Source organism: Octodon degus, unplaced genomic scaffold (genome assembly GCF_000260255.1).
Source record: "Octodon degus isolate 3935 unplaced genomic scaffold, OctDeg1.0 scaffold00011, whole genome shotgun sequence".
Classification (NCBI taxonomy): domain Eukaryota; kingdom Metazoa; phylum Chordata; class Mammalia; order Rodentia; family Octodontidae; genus Octodon; species Octodon degus.
Genome location: NW_004524587.1, coordinates 13,622,623 through 13,640,117, shown reverse-complemented (window position 1 = coordinate 13,640,117; position 17,495 = coordinate 13,622,623). Strand labels below are relative to the sequence as shown.

Genomic DNA, 17,495 nt, shown 5'->3' with positions numbered 1-17,495 from the left:
TGTTAGCATATTTTTGGGTATTTCAAATCAGCTTTTTGACTTATTAGGCTTTTGTGAGCAAAAGATTCAGTTTAATTCCCATTACTTTTAATTATCTCCATACCCTTCCCTGTTTTGCACATGGAGCAGGAGAAGAGAGCACACTCTTCAGTCCTCTATGATTAAATTCTTCCTCTTTCTCCCCTGAGAGTCCTCCACTGGGGAGTCAGAGCCACGTGTTCATGATCCCAGTGTCACCACTTCCCAGGTCTCCGGTGCCTCATTAGTTATGTCCCTTCTGCCCTCTTAAATCTAAACCTGTTGTAAAGAAAAATGAACACAGAGCAAGATCACAGCAAAATGCCACAAGGACATTATAATTTGGAAAATGTTTAATGTTTCCACATATGACAATAAACAATGGTATGTCATTGATCTGTAGTATAATTAACTCCCCATCTTTTGTTCTTTATAAATTTACATATCCAATTAGCTGTCTATTTAATTTCCCGTCATTTTGTTACAAAACTCTTTAACAAGAATGATTTTTAATGTAATGGACTTTGCAGTTTATTTTTAGAGTCAGTTTGTAAAAGTTGGTTTAGGAGGGCTGGCCAAATAGCTCAGTGGATTAAAGCACCTGCAAGCAGGCGCAGGGGCCAGGGGTTCGATCCCTAGGCCTGCCATGCCAGCCCTGCCTCCGGGGCACTCTGAGACAGCAATTGAGACTGGGCGTGGTGATGCATGCCTGTAATACCAGCTCTTGGGAGGCTGTAAACAGGCGGATCACTATGAGTCCGATCTAGTAGTGAGACCCTGAACACCCTGTAGACCCTTCCCTAAAATACAAAAAAAAAAAAAAAAATTGGTTTAGGCTTAGTGAATACCTCATAGTCCTGCAAAGTTTCCCTACCAGAATTTGGAGTACTTGGTAACTTGTTCACCAGGACAATTCCTGAAAAGGACTACGTGGATTGGCTGGATATGGTGGTACAGTCTGTAATCCCAGCTACTCGGGAGACTGAGGCAGGAGCATAGTCATCTCTGGGTAATTTAGTGAGACCTTGTCAAATAAAAGGGCTAGGAATGTAGCTCAACACTCCCTGGGTTCAATCCTCATAAAAGAAACAAGCAAGCAAAGGTGCAAACAAACTACATGGGCCAAAGCACACCAGGGCCAGGGGCTGTTAAGGAGATGCAACAAATCATAGTATACAAAAAACCATCCTGGCTCTACATAACTGATTCTGCCAAGGAATGCTGTACTACATATTCTGACAAGGGATACTGTACTTGTGCATTTAACCACATTTGGTGTCAGGTCAGTGTGGCTAAAAGCCTGTTTAGACCCCACCAGAATTTCTGCTTTTTATTTTATTTTATTCTATTTTACTTATTTTTGAGAAGTCTGTCAATTCCCACTTTTTTGTTGAAGCAGGTGAAGTTCTGGTAAACAAAGAAGCAATCCGATCCCAGGAGAACCCACTGTCGACTGACCCTAGCACCAGAAAACTGCAGATGAACCAACTGGGCCGTGAGTGATGTTCCACGCCATATCTTAGAGTCTTGGTACAGTCTTCTGGGTGAGATTTTCATAAACAGCCAACTTTTGTGCAAAGGTAACTTTTGTAGTTGCCAGGAAGGCAAATTTAAGTTCTGACTTGTGTCAAGTGTATTCTATTCCCAATATCAGCAATAATTGACACTTTAGCATTTAACAGCCAGTGGTAACTACTTGGCTCTTTGTTGAAATAAGTCTACATTGGGCTGGGATGATAGCTCGGCAGTCTAAGCTCCTGCCTGGCAAGCACAAGGACCCTGGATCTATCCCCACTGCTGTATGTCCTGCCTGCTCCAGAACCCCAGGCACTCTAGCCACTGAAGCTGAGCATGGTGGGGCACTCCTATAACAAGACTCTGTGCCAATTAAATAAATAAAAGATAAAATAAGTCTGTATGGCTCTGTAAGAGAGAAAGACAGCTAGCTGTTTGGCTAAAAATGAAAGAAGATGACTTTGTTTTGCTAACATTTTGGGAGTCATGACCACAACTTAATATCATCATATACAGTTTGTTCAAGGAATTATCAAAGATCACACTTGGATATCAAGTTGAGACTGAAGTCAGGAGGTAGACATTGATCACATGCTGCCAGATGGAATCTAATTTGAAAGCAGAGTTGAGAAATGCACTATTAGAAGTATCTCAAACATTCATGCAGAGAGAGTCTAATAGCATAATAATTAGAAAATTATTTCCAATAGCAGGGCCCTGTCTCAGAAAGAAAGAAAGAAAGAAAGAAAGAAAGAAAGAAAGAAAGAAAGAAAGAAAGAAAGAAAGAAAGAAAGAAAGAAAGAGAAAGAAAGAAAGAAAGAAAGAAAGAAAGAAAGAAAGAGAAAGAAAGAAAGAAAGAAAGAAAGAAAGAAAGAAAGAAAGAAAGAAGAAAGAAAGACAGAAAAGAAAGAGAAAGAAAATAAGACCCACATGTGCAAACATTGTATTGTCTCCTTAGTGTAAGAACCTGAAACACTGGATAAAATCTGAAGGGTACAAAAGATACTGTGAAAAGGGAATGAACTTGTTCAAAAGGAAAGAATTACTGACAGGAGAGGGAATAGGGGTAAGAGATATATCCACAAGCGTAAGCAAGATAGTTTGGAGAGGGACCGACGAGATAGCTCAGTAGAATAAGTGCCTGCCTAGCAAGCACAAGGTCCTGAGTTCAATCTCTGGTACCACAAAAAAAAAAAAAAAAAAAAATAGTTTGGAGAATTGTACTATGGATTTCTACTGGTCTATGGAAAGGAGCAGTTAATGCTTAATTTTTTTGTTTGTTTGTTTTCTTGTCATCTTTTTTCTTCCCCCCCCCCTTTTTCCTCTTCTTATTTCTTTTCTTTTTTTTTCAATTTGGTAATCTGAAAAACTAATTTGAAGACAACACTACGCAATACAACAAACACTGTTGAATTCATATTATTTTGTTTAGTGAAATTCTGTATCATTTCTAATTTTTCTTTTCCATTACTATTCTGTATTCTCTTTTGAAAATAAAAAATATTAAAAAGCAAGAAAGAAAATTACTTCTATGCTTTCTGTGTGGCAGTTCTTTTGTGAATATAATTCAGCACAGGATTTACTCAAAACAGGGTAAATTCACAAAACCTACTGCATGCTTATGTTACAACATAGAGTTATGTGCTGCTGCTGTTTCTGGCAAAATAAAAAACTGGAAGTGAAAAGGGACCAGATCACAAAGGGCAGTCATTCCTTCTTCATCGTCTCCATTAGATCATCTTCTATCCCTTTTTTACTTAGCTCATCTTGACTGTAGTAACGATGAACCATTTTCTCAGCAGTGACAGACACCACTCAGAGCTCATGGTCTGAGCTCCATCATCCAGTGGCAGCTGCCACCACCATGTCCAGGTTCTGGAAGGAGCCTGAGAGTACAGTTCTGATACCTGTGCCAGGGAGCAGGCCTGCCAGCTCCACACGCACAGCTTTGGTGAGGCTGAAATGATCGTCATATTCATCAGCGCTGCGCAGCCACAGCAGGACATGCTGGAAGACGATGGCATGCCAGAACTTCTGTTGTCCTGCGATGCTCAGCTGCTGGTCCAGCCAGGAGTCCTGGGCCTGCTTCAGGGTTGAGCACTCAGAGGCATTGTACCCAATTTGGGACTTGAGCACCAGGAACAGGACACCCCCACCCCAGAAGCTGAAGTCTTCTCCCCGTGTCTCATGGAGCTCCTCAGTGGTCTTGGCAGTGGCCCAGGTCATGGCTGCCACTGACAAGGGCCAGTGGGATCTCGCTGTCGAGGTCTTTGCGCACCCACTGCAGGTCCTCAGTCTGCTTCTTATGGTGGTGGATCCCTGGCATGGCATGGATGAGGTTGACACACAGAGCAAAGAATTTGGGATTTGGGTTCAGTCAGATGGATTTCCTGGCCCCATTCATCACCACCATGGTCCTAGTCCCCGGTGGACCAGGCCTTCATCAGCCCCAGCTGTGGGTCTGTACCTCAGATGAAGTAGAACAGACTTTCGCATTCTCTCTCTTCTGCAAGAAATGCGTCCAGGGTCCTGTCCTAGGCTCTGTGGGAAACCCCCCACCACCTTCACAGCTACCATAGCGAGTTTCTGGGAGCACGCTTTGTGTGAGGGAGCAGTGAGACTCCACACCACCCAGCAGCACCACTCCACCCACTGGTGCCCTCTGCTCAGGGTGGGGCACGACTCTGGTGTGAATTCTGAATGGTCCCCAGCCAATGGCACTATGAGAGGTGGTGGAAACTTTAGGAGGTGGGGCCTAACATATGGAGTTAAGGTCCCAAGGGCATGCTTTGAGGGGAATATTAAGACCCCAGCCTTTCCTCTCTCTCTCTTTAGCTTTTCAATTATCATGAAGTGAGCAGTTTCCTCTACCATGTGTTCCCACCAGGGCTGTTCTGCCACTGGCCCAAAAGCACTGGGGCCAAGCAACTCTGGACTGAAACTCTGAAACTGTGAACCAAGATAAACCTCTCCTCTTTGTAAGTTGCATACCTTAGGCATTTATCACAGTGAAGTGATGGAGGCCTGGCTAACACACACATTCTACTGAGAACATGAAGCATTTGAAGCAGGGAGTGACATGAAAGGTGGATACCAGAACTGTTCAAGCAAAAGACGATCATGGCTTTGCCTTGAATGGAATGGTGGTAGACGATGAAGCCAACTGGACTGGCAGACTTGCTGCTGGGTTGGATGTGAGAGGCAACAATAAAGGGTCCAGTATTTTGGCTTGAGTAATTGGATGAATGGAGTTGTCTGTCATTAAGGAAGAGAATTCAGAGATGGGGCAGGTTAAGGGGGGCTGAAACCAAAGGCTCGGTCTTGGTAAGGCAAAGATTGAGGGGAAGCAGAGAGATAAATTCATCTTCTGCCAACTCAGATGGTACCTTTGTGCAAATGAAAAGAGTACCCCTTCCTTTTTATATGTGTGCCCTCCTACCAGGATCCACAGCTTGTGGGCAGGGCACAGCCAGACCCCACTCCTGGTAGTTCCCTTGGCCACGAGCCCTTGTGCAATGAACAATTATGTAACCATGCATGGTAGTGCTGGGTGTGTCAATGTGGAGTCCAGGGAGTATTTGACACCAGAGAAGAGCCAATGGCTTATAGGATGCTTGTTTGGATGTTGTGTGGAATAGCAACTCCACCAGCCAAAGAGAGCAGGCTAGTCAAAGACCAGGGCTGATGAAAGACCTTTCTTTTCAGATGTCCTGATCAACCCAATCCTAGTGTGTGAGGACCAGCCCCCTCAAGGCCAAAGAAAGAGGCAGGCAGATCTAAGACAGCACAGAATGCAATATGCGAAGGCGCACAGACAGCAGCTTAATCCTCAGTGACAGCTACATCAGCTGGATCCACATATTTGGGTCAGAGACAAGGCTTGTGGGGGTTAAGGTTAATTGCGTCAAATTGATTGGCTAGAGCTGCCAGAGGCTTAGTAAAGCACACTTTTGGGCATTTCTGGGCAGGTCATGGAGGTAATCTTGGGGTCAGCATCTGGTCCCTGACCACTTCTTCCTGGGAGGTGCCCCTGCTCTACTTCCTAGCCAGCATGAGCTAAGCAGCTCTGCTCCACCCTTCTACAAACATGGTTCTGCCTTGGAGCTGACTGGCCACGGATGGACGCTGTGAGCCAAATCACGCCTCTCCTTTAAGTTGTGAATGTTGGGCACGGTGTCCCAGCAACAGTAAAGTAGCTAATACAGTGCCATATATATGGGTTGGGACGAAAGTAAGGATCATTGCACACTGGCCTAACTAGACTCCTTTTCATTGCCCTTCACTGTAGTAAGCATATCGATTCAGCCACCTGCTTTGTCCTCTCCAGCTCCCGTCCAAGGAAAACCAGCCATCATCTTTTGCCTGGGCCATTATAGCATGTACTTATCATGAGCTATCATTTCAGCTGGGATGTACCTGGCTTATTTGATACAGGGTCTCGCTACACAGTTCAGACCTATAGGCTGATCCTCCTATCTCAGCCTCCCCAGCGCTGGGATTACAGGCATGTACCACCATGCCCAGTTCTGGGGCTGGCATGGCATGCAGTATCAGGGATTGAACTTGGATGCCTGAATTTGCCAGGCAGGTGCTTAGACCACTGAGCTATCTTCCCAGTCTATACTTGGTTTATCTTAAATTACTGTCAAAGTCAGGCACAGCCCTGGAGTCAGGGTCCAGTTATAAAGCTTTACAAATTGTTCTAATGGCTTTATCTATTTTTAGTTTGCTGGGAAACTATGCAGGAAAACCTGACTAAAGTTACTCTGGGGCAATCATAGCAGTTACAACCCAAGATGGCTGCAGTCATGTCAAGCTGAATCCATATGCCAGGGACAGGACTTTTTCAAGCAGAAGTTCTCTGCTTCTCTGCAGGGCCGAATAGATATTGTCCCTTTAATCTTGTCTCCTGGGAGGGGTGCGCACAGGTGAGGAGTGAGGCGGACTTTCTCCCTCTCTCCTCTCTTAGTTTCCATCCTTAATAAAGGGATGATGATCTCTGCTATCATGTTGATGGCTTTAAGGTCCCCAAAGGGGATCAACAGACATGGCAAGTATCAAGTACAGGAGAGACACTCAGAGTTCCCCTCGCAACCTGACAGGAGTAGGAGTAGCCAACAAGCCACAGAAATGGGAATGGCTGAAGAAGCAAGTGGCTAAGTGTTTGGTAGATGGGTGGCTGGCATCAGACTGCCTGGGTTCAAATCCCCAGGCTGAGTTCTTACTAGCTACGTGTCTCTGGCCCAGCCCTTACCATTGTAAAGCCTCTGTCTACCCTGTCAAATGGAAATGTTAACAGTGCCTACGTCGTAGGGCTAACATCAGAAATGAGTATGTCTTCCACTTAGCACACAGCTTCAAGTTGTCAGCACTCAAGGAATATTTGGCTTATCTGGTCCATTTTAGGGAAGGCCTTCTTAGTGAAGTTCCAGAGGTTCTGCTAGCTGTTGACTGAAGCTGGCAGGAAATGGCCTCACTGTGCTGTGAGTCCTGGAGCTGCTTGAACCCTCCCCAAATCTGCATCCCCAGAGGTCACATTCCAAGAGCTTTGTGAAGATCAATCATGAGTCATGGCAGCTGACCAGGGGATCCTCCCCTTCAAGGGAAGGCAATTTCACAACTCTGCAGGACCCTCTCCACCTCTGCACAGCCCCATTCCCCCAGGTTTTCCTGCAGCTGTGCCCAGTTTTGATCTCACAGCTAAGCACTTTCGATCTTCAGAGTAAAAGGAAGTGAGCCTAGTGCTGGAGCCTTTGCAATCCTACCCCTGACCTTTTGTCAGCCTGTGTGGGGCACTAACCCCTTTTAAAAATCTGATGAACACCCTAAATCCTCTTCCCAAGGGAAATAAAGCTTTCTCAAATAAACACAATCCTCCCAAGTCAAGTTTTGCATGATTTCTTATCTTTTAGGAAAGTTCTGTTATTACAGTGGTGATTAAGCTGACGGGCTCTGGAGTTCTATTTTCTGGGCCCCAACGCTACTACTATTGCCTAATGGCTGTGAATCCTTAAACAAAGAATGAAAATATTTATCTTTAGTTTTCCTATAATTAAAATGGAAGCAGAAATAGTCTCTATTTCAAAAGCTTTCAAGAGGGTTCAGTGTAGGGGAAATAACTTGTTCCTTTTTTGGCACTCCCTCTGTTGCACTGAGAGTCTTGTATCTGAGCAAACGCCTCAGTCCTGCACAAACTAGGGTGGTTGGTCTCCCTAGCAAATAACACAGGGACCATAAAACCTTTATCCCAGTGCGGGTGGTTCATCCAAACTCCATCACCGTCAGCGGACACTCGGGTCTTTCCCCTAATTCCACTTCACAGGACAATACCTGGACAGCATACTCTCTCCCATCTGCTTTAATGGCCTCCTGGGCAACACTTTGCTCCCTCTGGGCCTCTATGGTTCATTCATCCAACAAAGAAGATGAACTTGAGAGATTCTGGGAATTCTTCCCACCAAATCCTCTGAGTTGTTCAGGGGCCTCTTCCCAGTGCCTGGCAAGGCCGTCTTGAAGGTGGCACCACACATGCCTTCTCCTGCTGGACGTGTTTTCCTAGCAACACAGCTTCCCTGGGGAGCACTGGAAACTTCATTCATACCTTGCTGATATTTTGCCTGCTGCCAGCACTTATTTTGCTGGTAGGAAATCTTAACCTGTATGCCTCTGCATGCGCGTGTGTGTGCGCATGCGTGTGTGAAAACAACAAGATAGCTGATGTCCTTGTGTCTTTGAGGTTAGGTCATGACCCTGGCAGTAAGTGTGCCAGGGAGAACTAGAGGCTGTGCCCAGGAAGGTCTTTCCCTGGGAGAGCTGCAAAAGACTACTTCTCCTGGTGGGCAGGTGGAATCTAGGTTTTAGCCCCTCTTTATAGGACTGTTACAGTCAGGGCTTGCAAGGGAATAGATTTAATACAGAACACATAATTTATAGGATTATTTTATAGTATTCCACCAAAAAGTCAAATGGAGAAGAGTGCAAGGAATTTGTCTGCATGCTAGAGACCTAAAAATTCCGCCAAGTGGCCGGGGAGATGGCTCAGTGGAAAAGCGCTTCCCTTGTAAGCGCAAGGGCCTGAGTTCAATCCCTGGTTCTGCAAAAAAAAAAAAAAAAAAAGAATCAGCCAAAGACCTGGATCACATGGCAATGTCTCATACAAGTCTATATCAAGAATCTGTACCAAGGGGCCAGCGAGATAGCTCAGCATTCTAAAACACCTGCTTAGGCAAGCATAGCAACCAAGCTTCAATCCTCAGCACCACATGCCATGCCAGCCATGTCCCCAGGGTGGGCTGAGTCTGCCACAGAATCCAGATATAGTTGGTGTATGCCTGTAATCCCAGCACTGGGGAGGCTGAAAACAGGAGGATCACTATGAGTCTGAGCTGCATAGTGAGACCCTGTAACAACCAAATACATTTTTTAAAAAAGAAGAATATCGGGGGCCTGCCCCTTAGCTCAGTTCTTTAAGTGGCTGCTTCAACAAAGCAGTCAGGCTCAGGTTGCTGTGGTTCGATCCCCAGAACTCAAGCCAGCCAAACCTGCCCTGAAGGCATTCGGAAAAAAAAAAAAAAAAAGAAGAAGAATATGTACCAAGAAGGTCCAAAGACCAGTGGTGGAAGCTAGAGAAAGTCTGTGTTGGTAGGGTGAAGGATCTGTGCCAGAAAGCTGAAGTATCACCACTGGAGCCAGGAAGTGGCATCCAAGGCAAAGACTAGAGCTTCCCTAAAGAAAACAGTGGCCATCCCTGACAGCCAGGACCTGCGCTCCTCCAACTATGAGAACAGTAGAGTTGTATCAGGGGAGCCAACCCCAGCAAGCTTTGCCAGGAAAATCAACAGCATGCAAATGTCCCCTCCTGTTCTCTTTTTACTCCTTTCTACAACAGTCCTCAGGTGGGTCTTCCAGCCCAGACTCACACTGACTCAGTTCAGCTGGACGTTCTTGCTCAAGTTGACCATTGATTAGTCAACCACAAAGAACCCTGCATTCAGACTTTTAGCTGAGCCAAGTTGTCCATAGGAAATAATGAAGATTCTACTACAAGGACTGGGATCTGTAAGTCCTCAAGGACTTAATCTTGTCAACCTCTTCCCTTACTTGTGTGCCCTAGTATAGCGAGGCAGGCAGAAGATGCTCAGGAATGGCCCTGCTTTGTCCTTTCATTCCTTGGCATGGGCCTTGCGACCACACACCTCTCTCTATTAACAAAGAGGACTGCTTCACTTCAAGTGTCGTGACAGAGGGGTCGGGTCTCAAGGGTAAAGATCTTCAGCCTTTGAGCCATGCACCACCTCAGACTGCTATCTCAGGTTATTCTGATTAGGGGCAGTTGCCTCTGAACATTTCCTTTAGGTAAGTGTTCCAGAAGAAATTAACCCAGACATGAGGCTATCTACCAGGTTAGGGAGAGACTTTTTTCTCTCTGGAGATGCTTGAGATGTCTCCAGATTCTGAGGTGAGGCAATAGTGTGATCAGATATGTGTTTTAGTATTGAACACCAGACCTACACAGAACAGGACAGTTGGTAACCCTACGTGGAGATGCTGGCTGGTTCCATCATGTGGAGCAAAGTCCCCACAATTGAGACAGGAAGAAAGTGGGGAGTGCAAAATACAGGACCCAGCAGGCGGCTGCTCTTGGCTGGAAGGAGGAGCACTGCAAACTCACAGCAGTGCCCCAAAGCAAGCTAGTTCCAGGGTGATGACTTTTAGGCCTGCCATCTGCCGGGGAGCTTTGTCAGCACTGATCTCTTGGCCACAAGCAGAGAATCCTTTCCCAGAAGCCAAAGTGGGACTCAGGGGTGGTCAGGACAGCTAGTAGTGCTTGGCTGAGAAGCTATCCAGAGTCACCATAGCAGAGGCTGCTGCTGGCAAAAGAAGCTGGCAGATGTGTGCAGTGTCCACATGAAGCCCCAAGAAAGCGGGCACTGTTGCTGGATAGTGCACTTGGACATGGCCCATTCCCAGCCAGATGCCTGCAGGCGCTCTTGCCTCTGGAATTGAGCACAGAGATGAAAAACAGTTCTGGATATTAAACCAGTTTTCAGAAATCTGCAGCAACACATCTTTTTTTCTTTTTAGTGAAGAAGAAAAAAAAAACGTATTCCTCTTACTAAAAAGAATCCTCAACAGAGAACATTTTGTCCGAGGTACCAACTTCTTCATAAGGAAAACGTGGGAGGGACTCTTCCCTGAGTGTCTAAGGTGGAAACATGCACGTTTGGATTGATTTGTCACAAGTCATCTGTTTAGAAAAGTGTTTGGTTTGCCTCATCACTCCAGGGGACACAGAGGGCCTGCTAAGAGAGGCTGGCAGTGACGGGATGGTGAGGAGCTGCTTCCACTGCCAATGACAGGGTCCTGTTGTTTTTGTCCTGGTTTTGTGGTGACCTCAATCCACCAGGTGTGCTGCTGCAGGGCAGGGACTAGCTGTGCCTTGTCTACTTTGCCCCATTCCATTGCCTGGCATAAATAGATGTCCCAGTAATGCTCCCAGAGTTTCACAGAATTGTCCCTGCCTCCCTGTGCAGTGAAATATTTACATGACAGGAACCCACAGTTCTATTGGTAAAAGCTCTCTCCCCCCATAGTGACATCAGAAGTGAGTCCAATGGAAGGGAGCCTGCACTCTGGTCTCGGTTCCTCTGGTCTAGCCAGCTCCACTGACCCCTTGGTTCCCAGTCTGTTGACTCATGCAGGGTGCCACAGTGACCTGTGAGCAAGCTGCCCTGCCTGTTTCACTCCCTGTTACAGGTTAAATCTGAAATGTCCTCCCAGATGCTCATGTGTATGGGAGGTAAGTGGGTCTTAGGGACGCTACACTCATAAGTGGCCACCCATTGGCAAATTCAGTTGCAGAATGTGTGTCTTAGTTACTCTTCTCTCGTTGCTGGGACAAATACCTGACACCCAAATTGAAGGAAGGAAATGTTTATTTAGCTCACAGTTACTGGACGTTTCAGTCCATATTCAGCTGGCTCCAAGGCAGAGCAGCACATAGCAGAAAGCAACCTATTGCAGGGCAGCAAAGAGCAAGAGCACAAAAGGAGGAGTAGCAGCAGCTCAAGCAGCGGGCTTCTCTTCCCTCCTTACATTGAAATGCAAATTACCTGCCCCGGGGCAGGTGGAGCATCCACACCTACAGTAATCAATCACAAACTCCAGAAGCCACCCCATGACTGCATGAGGCTTTGGGGGACACCTAGACACAAACCATAATGATGTGCTTTAGTTCCTTCCTTCCCTCAGATTGGGGGCACATGGGTGCAAGTCATGTCCTAGGTGCTGAGGTCACAGCCAGCACCCAAGACAGGCAAGACCCTGCTTGGAAGGCTATGTCTTGAGGTGCGCAGAGAAAGAGCTGGATCTTTGCTTCTCAGAGAAGGCATAGGAGGGGACGGCATTACAATTTCCTAGAGGGCTGACATGCACTTCCGAGGCTGTTGTGCCTCCACTCCATCTTCCTTGACTACAGGTGTCCCCATGGTATCTGGTCATCCACCTTTGCTCCATGCCACACAGGACTTTCTGCATTTCCTCAGCTTCAGGGAGGGCCTTACTAGATGGACTCCCTTCAGCAGGAGCCACCCACCTGGTCACGGTGATTAGCTAAAGGATGGACCAGCTTGATCAGGGTCAATCAGATCAGAAAGGACTTTGGTAGGTCCCTGGGAAATTGTTTGCTTTTTTTTTTTTCCCCCTTCTTTTATTTTCTTAATTTTGTTTTTGTTTCTTGGTTTTTTGAGGTAAGGTCTCACCATGTAGTTCAGGCTGGCTTTGAACTTGTGATTCTCCTGCCTCGATGTTCCACATTTTGAGATTATAGGAATGCATCACCATGCCTGAGAAAAATGCTTTCTTGATCATTTATAGAAGACATCCAGGGAAAGGTCTGCTGGATCTTCTGGATGATCAAAGTGTGGACCTGGATTTGGAGCACCTTTGAGCCCTTTGTTGCACTGAGCTTGAGCAGGCTGAAGAGGAAGTACGTAGCTAGATGCAGGAAGAGGGGAGAATTCCAGGGCAGTGGGGATAGTGTCATGCCTGAACCTTGGCTGGACGCTCGACTCCCTCTGGACTCTTCAGTTGTATGACCCAACCCACTCTATTCTTGGTGCTAGTCTTGGGCTGGGTGGTCTGTGAACCACAGCAAGAGCACACTAGATGGTTTCACTACAGAGGAATTTTCTTTTGGGCTCCAGGGTCAAGACTGAGGCATCTTGGGTACAGAAGAGGTCAGGTCAGGCAGGCATCTGGCTGGTAGCCCATCCAGAAGCCACAACTACAGGGTTCAGTCTTTCACCTCCAAAGCAAGGGCAATGGGAAAGGGATCCAAAATGAATGTCCTCAAGGTGGCCAGAGGGGCAGCAGGTCTCCTGAAGGTGGGGTGGTGCTCAGGGCCCACCCCCCAGGCCTCAGCTGGAGGTCCCCTTAATTTAACTCCTCCCACCTGTAAGTGCAGGGTGCCCGTCCACTTAAATCAGAGCAGCTGCCACTTTGAAGAGGAAAGATGTGTGTAGGTGGGTGGGGAGGAGGTAGGTAATTTTGCAGGAAAAATCACTTTCTTGGTATTCTCCTGGAAATGTGCGTGGAGCAGAGAGCAGTGGGAGAGATGATAGCAAAGGAGAATATATTAGCAGAGGGCGCACAATGCGCCTCTCACAGGTGCACAGAAGTGGAGGGATGGTGCTTTGCAGGCTTAGGTGACCACAGCATTCTTTTCAGGGGAGCATCTGGGACTCCGTGGGACAGAGCTGGAGAGGCTCTTTAACATGAGATTTCATCCACGGGTTGGAGAAAGGATTTGCTGAGAATGCTTCTGTGTTTCGTGTGTGTGTGTGTGTGTGTGTGTGTGCGCGCGCGCGCGCCATACACTGGCTCTTTCTTTCCCATGAACAGCAGGGTGGGCACCACTGGCATTTCATGTCTGGACTGTTCATCCTGCAGGGAAGAGAATTTCTAGGGGAGGGAGAGAGAGAGAGACTGGCTGCTCTACATGCCATCTTTGCTCCTGAGGGACCTACCCACAGATCCCACATGCCCGGCATGCCCTGAGTGACGGACGGGCACCCCCAACTCTGAGAAGCAGCGCTGGGGCTGTGAACATTGCATGCAGATAATTATCCAGCTGTGAGTAATCCGAACATTTCTTAGGGCTATTTCTGCATAATTACAAATATTTGAGGATATTAAGCTCCCAGGTTACGCATTGAGGGTATTATTTGAGCAACTGTTGGCTGCAAAGCTGCAAACGCAAACATCTTTTCATTCCTCCCCCCTAGCGCACTTAGAATACTTTATGGGATTCAAAGGGAAAAAAAAAGTTTTCAGTTGAGAATAAAACAAAACAATGGAAGCAAAGCTAAATAGCTTTATTTTTTTTTTTTAAAGAGGAATGTGACCACTTTAGTTAATTGTGGTGGTTTGTGATACATTTTCTCTACAGGTTAGGAAAGCAATTACCACCCAACAACCTATTTGTGCTTCCGCTGTGATAAAATGTTCCCTCTCATGAGGTCCACTGGCCACGCAGTGGGTCTTTACAGCACTCAGTGCTCCAGAAGCATTGTTGCATGTGGGGTTCCCTGGCGTGCAGTGACGATCATGCTTGTTTTAAACACGTCTTGTGCAGGAACTTAACAAGAAATGGTTCCTCCGAAGCAAAGCAAGGATCTGCGGTGCTGCCCTGGCTCTGCCTAGTGGCCCATGTGATTCTCAGGGGCCTGTCTGGCTCCCTAACTAGAGAGGGACAAGATTCCCCGTCCTCTCCTGTCAGTCACTGCAGTCTCTTACACTCTCCATTTTCCATCCTTGCACTCTGGAAAACAGGCACCACCTGCGGTAGGCACATCCTCGGCCTTTCCTGCCATCTCTGGCTCATAAGCTGTCCCCTGCTGGCCACAGCCGCCCAATTGCTCCTCGTTTTCCAGGACCCCACCCTCACAATATCACTGGAGATCCTGGTCCTGTACCTCTGAAAGACACCCCTACGCAGCGTCGGGGGCTCCTGCACGCTGCTCTCCCCTTCTCCTGTCAGAGACCCACCTTCAACCTGAGTAACGTGAAGGGCTGAGCACCCATGTGTCTCACAGTCTAGGCCACAGGCTTTCCTAGTGCTTCTCCGTTCCCTGCCATGTCCAGCCCTGACCCTGTTTTGGCCAGTAGCAGAGCGATGCCACCGCCACACCAAGCACTTTCTGTCTTCCTCACCCGCAGTGCCGGCCCAGGGGCTCCGGGTCAGCAGCGCTGGGGGTTTTATTGTTCCGTCGTTTGCAGCTGGGAACCCCGTGGCTGGCCCTTCACTCTCGCAGGCCTGAGGCCTCTGCTTATCCTCCACCCTCTGAGAAGCAGTCTTAGGCCTCTGCTGGCAGCAGCTGCGGCCCAGGCCGCCTGGTTCCTGGCCAAGTCCCCAACTCCACTCCGGGTCCCCAGTTCCTCCGGCCATACTGAGTCGCCCGCGAAGATGAGTTGATGCGCAGAAATCAAAACTTTGCTTCCCACCTGCCCCCTCCCCCAAAGGCGAGCAGCTGGCAGGGGGCGCCCTTGGAGAGCCTCAGGAAGCCCAGCGGCTCCCTCCGGAAGGTTTACGGTGGGCGTGGTAGCCAGTGAGGATGGATCATACCCAAGGTCGCACGCGAAGGTGGGACGGAGCAGTGACCCTGGGTGGCCGTGCGGCATACAACGAGTTCAGCAGCCTGAGACGGGCCCCTTTACCGCTCACCGCCCTGGGGTGAGGATCCGGAGCCAAGGGACAAACTTGAATCGCCCAGGCAGACCCGGAGTTCTCCAGCCGGGATGCCCGCGCTCCAGGTACGGCGGGACTCGGGCGCCCCCTGGAGGCTGTGCGAGCTGTAGACTCAGCGTAGACGGAGGAGGGCGCTCGCACGTACTCCTTGCCTGTCACTTAGAAAAATATCCTCCATAAAAATGGGCAAGGGCTAGAACAGAAACACTTCAAATGAAACGCAAATGCCCAATAAAACATCAGGCAGAATCTGTTGCAATCCTTTACATGCTTCTTTAAATGTCACAACATAGCTACTGGGGCAGGCTGTTCCCAACCTGAAGATAATGAAGGGAAACACAGTGACTAGCCAAAGACTATGTGGTGGAGCTAGTATCTAACCTGGTAACTGGGCACTTTCTAGGTGTGGCTACTTCTCAACAAAAGAACCAAAGTGTAAATTAAAACAACTCACTCAACAAGGAATCCCGGATAAATGAGTTTTGCACCTTCTGGTGGGCCAAGCAGGATCCTGGGTACCCCTGAATCTGTGCCCTTCCCAGGTTCCTAGGATGCTATCTAACTATTTTCTCTTTCTTTCTTTCTTTTTTTTTTTTTTTTTTTTTTTTTTTTTTTTTTTTTTTTTTTTTTTTTGAGACATGGTTGCTATGATTCATGCTGGTCTTGAACTAACTGTATCTCCAGATCATGGTGATCCTCCTGCCTCAGCCTCCCAAGGCCAAGATTACAGGTGTTCAACACCACACCCAGGTATCTTGCCACTTCTTGAAGATACTTGGGACATGAAATAAACTGCCTTCCTCTGACTCCTTGTGTGTTGGGTCCCTGTCTGGGGCAGGAGGGTCAGGCTGGGCTCTGATCTACACAGCCTCCTTTCCTCCAGAGGCAGAAGTGAGGTCGGAGGGAGGAGGCCCCAGGGAAGTGAACCTGAGTCTTCCCTAGTACCTGCCTCGCTTGTTCTTGCTGTGGCCGAAAAGCCCATTTCCTTCCCCACTGCTTTGGTCATATCCCATCCCTCTGAGAACAGATAAATCACTCTAAACACAGCTTGTGTTTCAGCCCATGGTGAACCGCTCCGTTGTTTAGCACTGACGAGCTTGTGTTGATTCTACATCCAGCTGGGCTCTTTTTGAGTGACCCTGCTTGGGCCATTTTAAGTAGGGGTCAGATTGTTTCCCAGATGAGCCAAACTGGACAGAAGCTAGGGCAGGAGGTGACTGAGAGCAAGGGGCATCCGGGGCCGGCAGGTCACTCCCTGGGTCTCCACAAGGTCTCCCTCGTGCTTGCTCTCTTGTCCCAATCAATAGCGCATTTCCCCCCCCCCCTCCACTTTGAGTGTGCTTTCCCTGTCGCCCAGCTTGTTTCCCTGGAACTTCTGCTTTCTCTTTGCTGAGCATGCTGCTGATCTGAGCATCTCCTGCCTTTTCTCTCTTCTCCTTTCAACGCCTACACCAGCTGCTGTCCGCCTTGTCACTGGAGTTCTTCCTTCATGTTCCCAAGCCAGCTCATCTCCATTTGGCCAGGAGACATCATCTATCCCTCTACTGGCTACACTAATCAGTGGGGACAAGAAGGGAGGGCATTAACCTGGCTGGCACAAGGCTGTCCCTTCAGCCTGTGCCACAAATGATACAGGCACTACTGTTAGCTCCAGGACAGTTCTGGGTTTTGTTTTTTTTTTTCCTGTTGACTCATTGCTTCAGTTTTATTTGTTGACCTTTGTTATTGTTGCCTAAAGGTCTTTTGTGCTTCTTAAAATTTTCTCCAGTGCCCAGTGGCGGCTCCAACCCAGAAGCCTGGCAGGAAAGGGTCATCCACAGTTAAACAAATAATAAGTCATTTCCTCCTTCCTCTTTAGTCTCACCTTTCATTAGAGAAAAAAGGGGGAGCCATATTTAATAAACACCATCCATTAGATTAGATCAACAGTCTCTGAATATTGCATTTCTTCTAGAAACAGTATCTCTCCTGCCCTCACAAAAGAGCATGTGGTCAAGAGGAAATTGAATAAAGTCCTTTAATCAGCCACAGTAGTATATGAATCATTTAATTCAGGATCTGACAACCACAAATTACTTTATTTTTCAGGCCAATTTTAGCCAACCAGGAGAGCCGGGCCGGTTCAACTCATGCTTACTAAATGCCTAATTGTGGCAAGTTTGGGGAAGAGGCTTTTCTGAGGCTTTTCACATACAATCAAAACCGATCTCCCATG

At 47.6% G+C, this 17,495-nt stretch overlaps 1 pseudogene; it reads right to left on the bottom strand.

Annotated features, from left to right (window-relative positions):
• Positions 1 to 3,132: 3,132 nt before the first annotated feature.
• LOC101576288 overlaps positions 3,133 to 17,495 on the bottom strand; it is a 16,522-nt pseudogene continuing 2,159 nt past the window's right edge.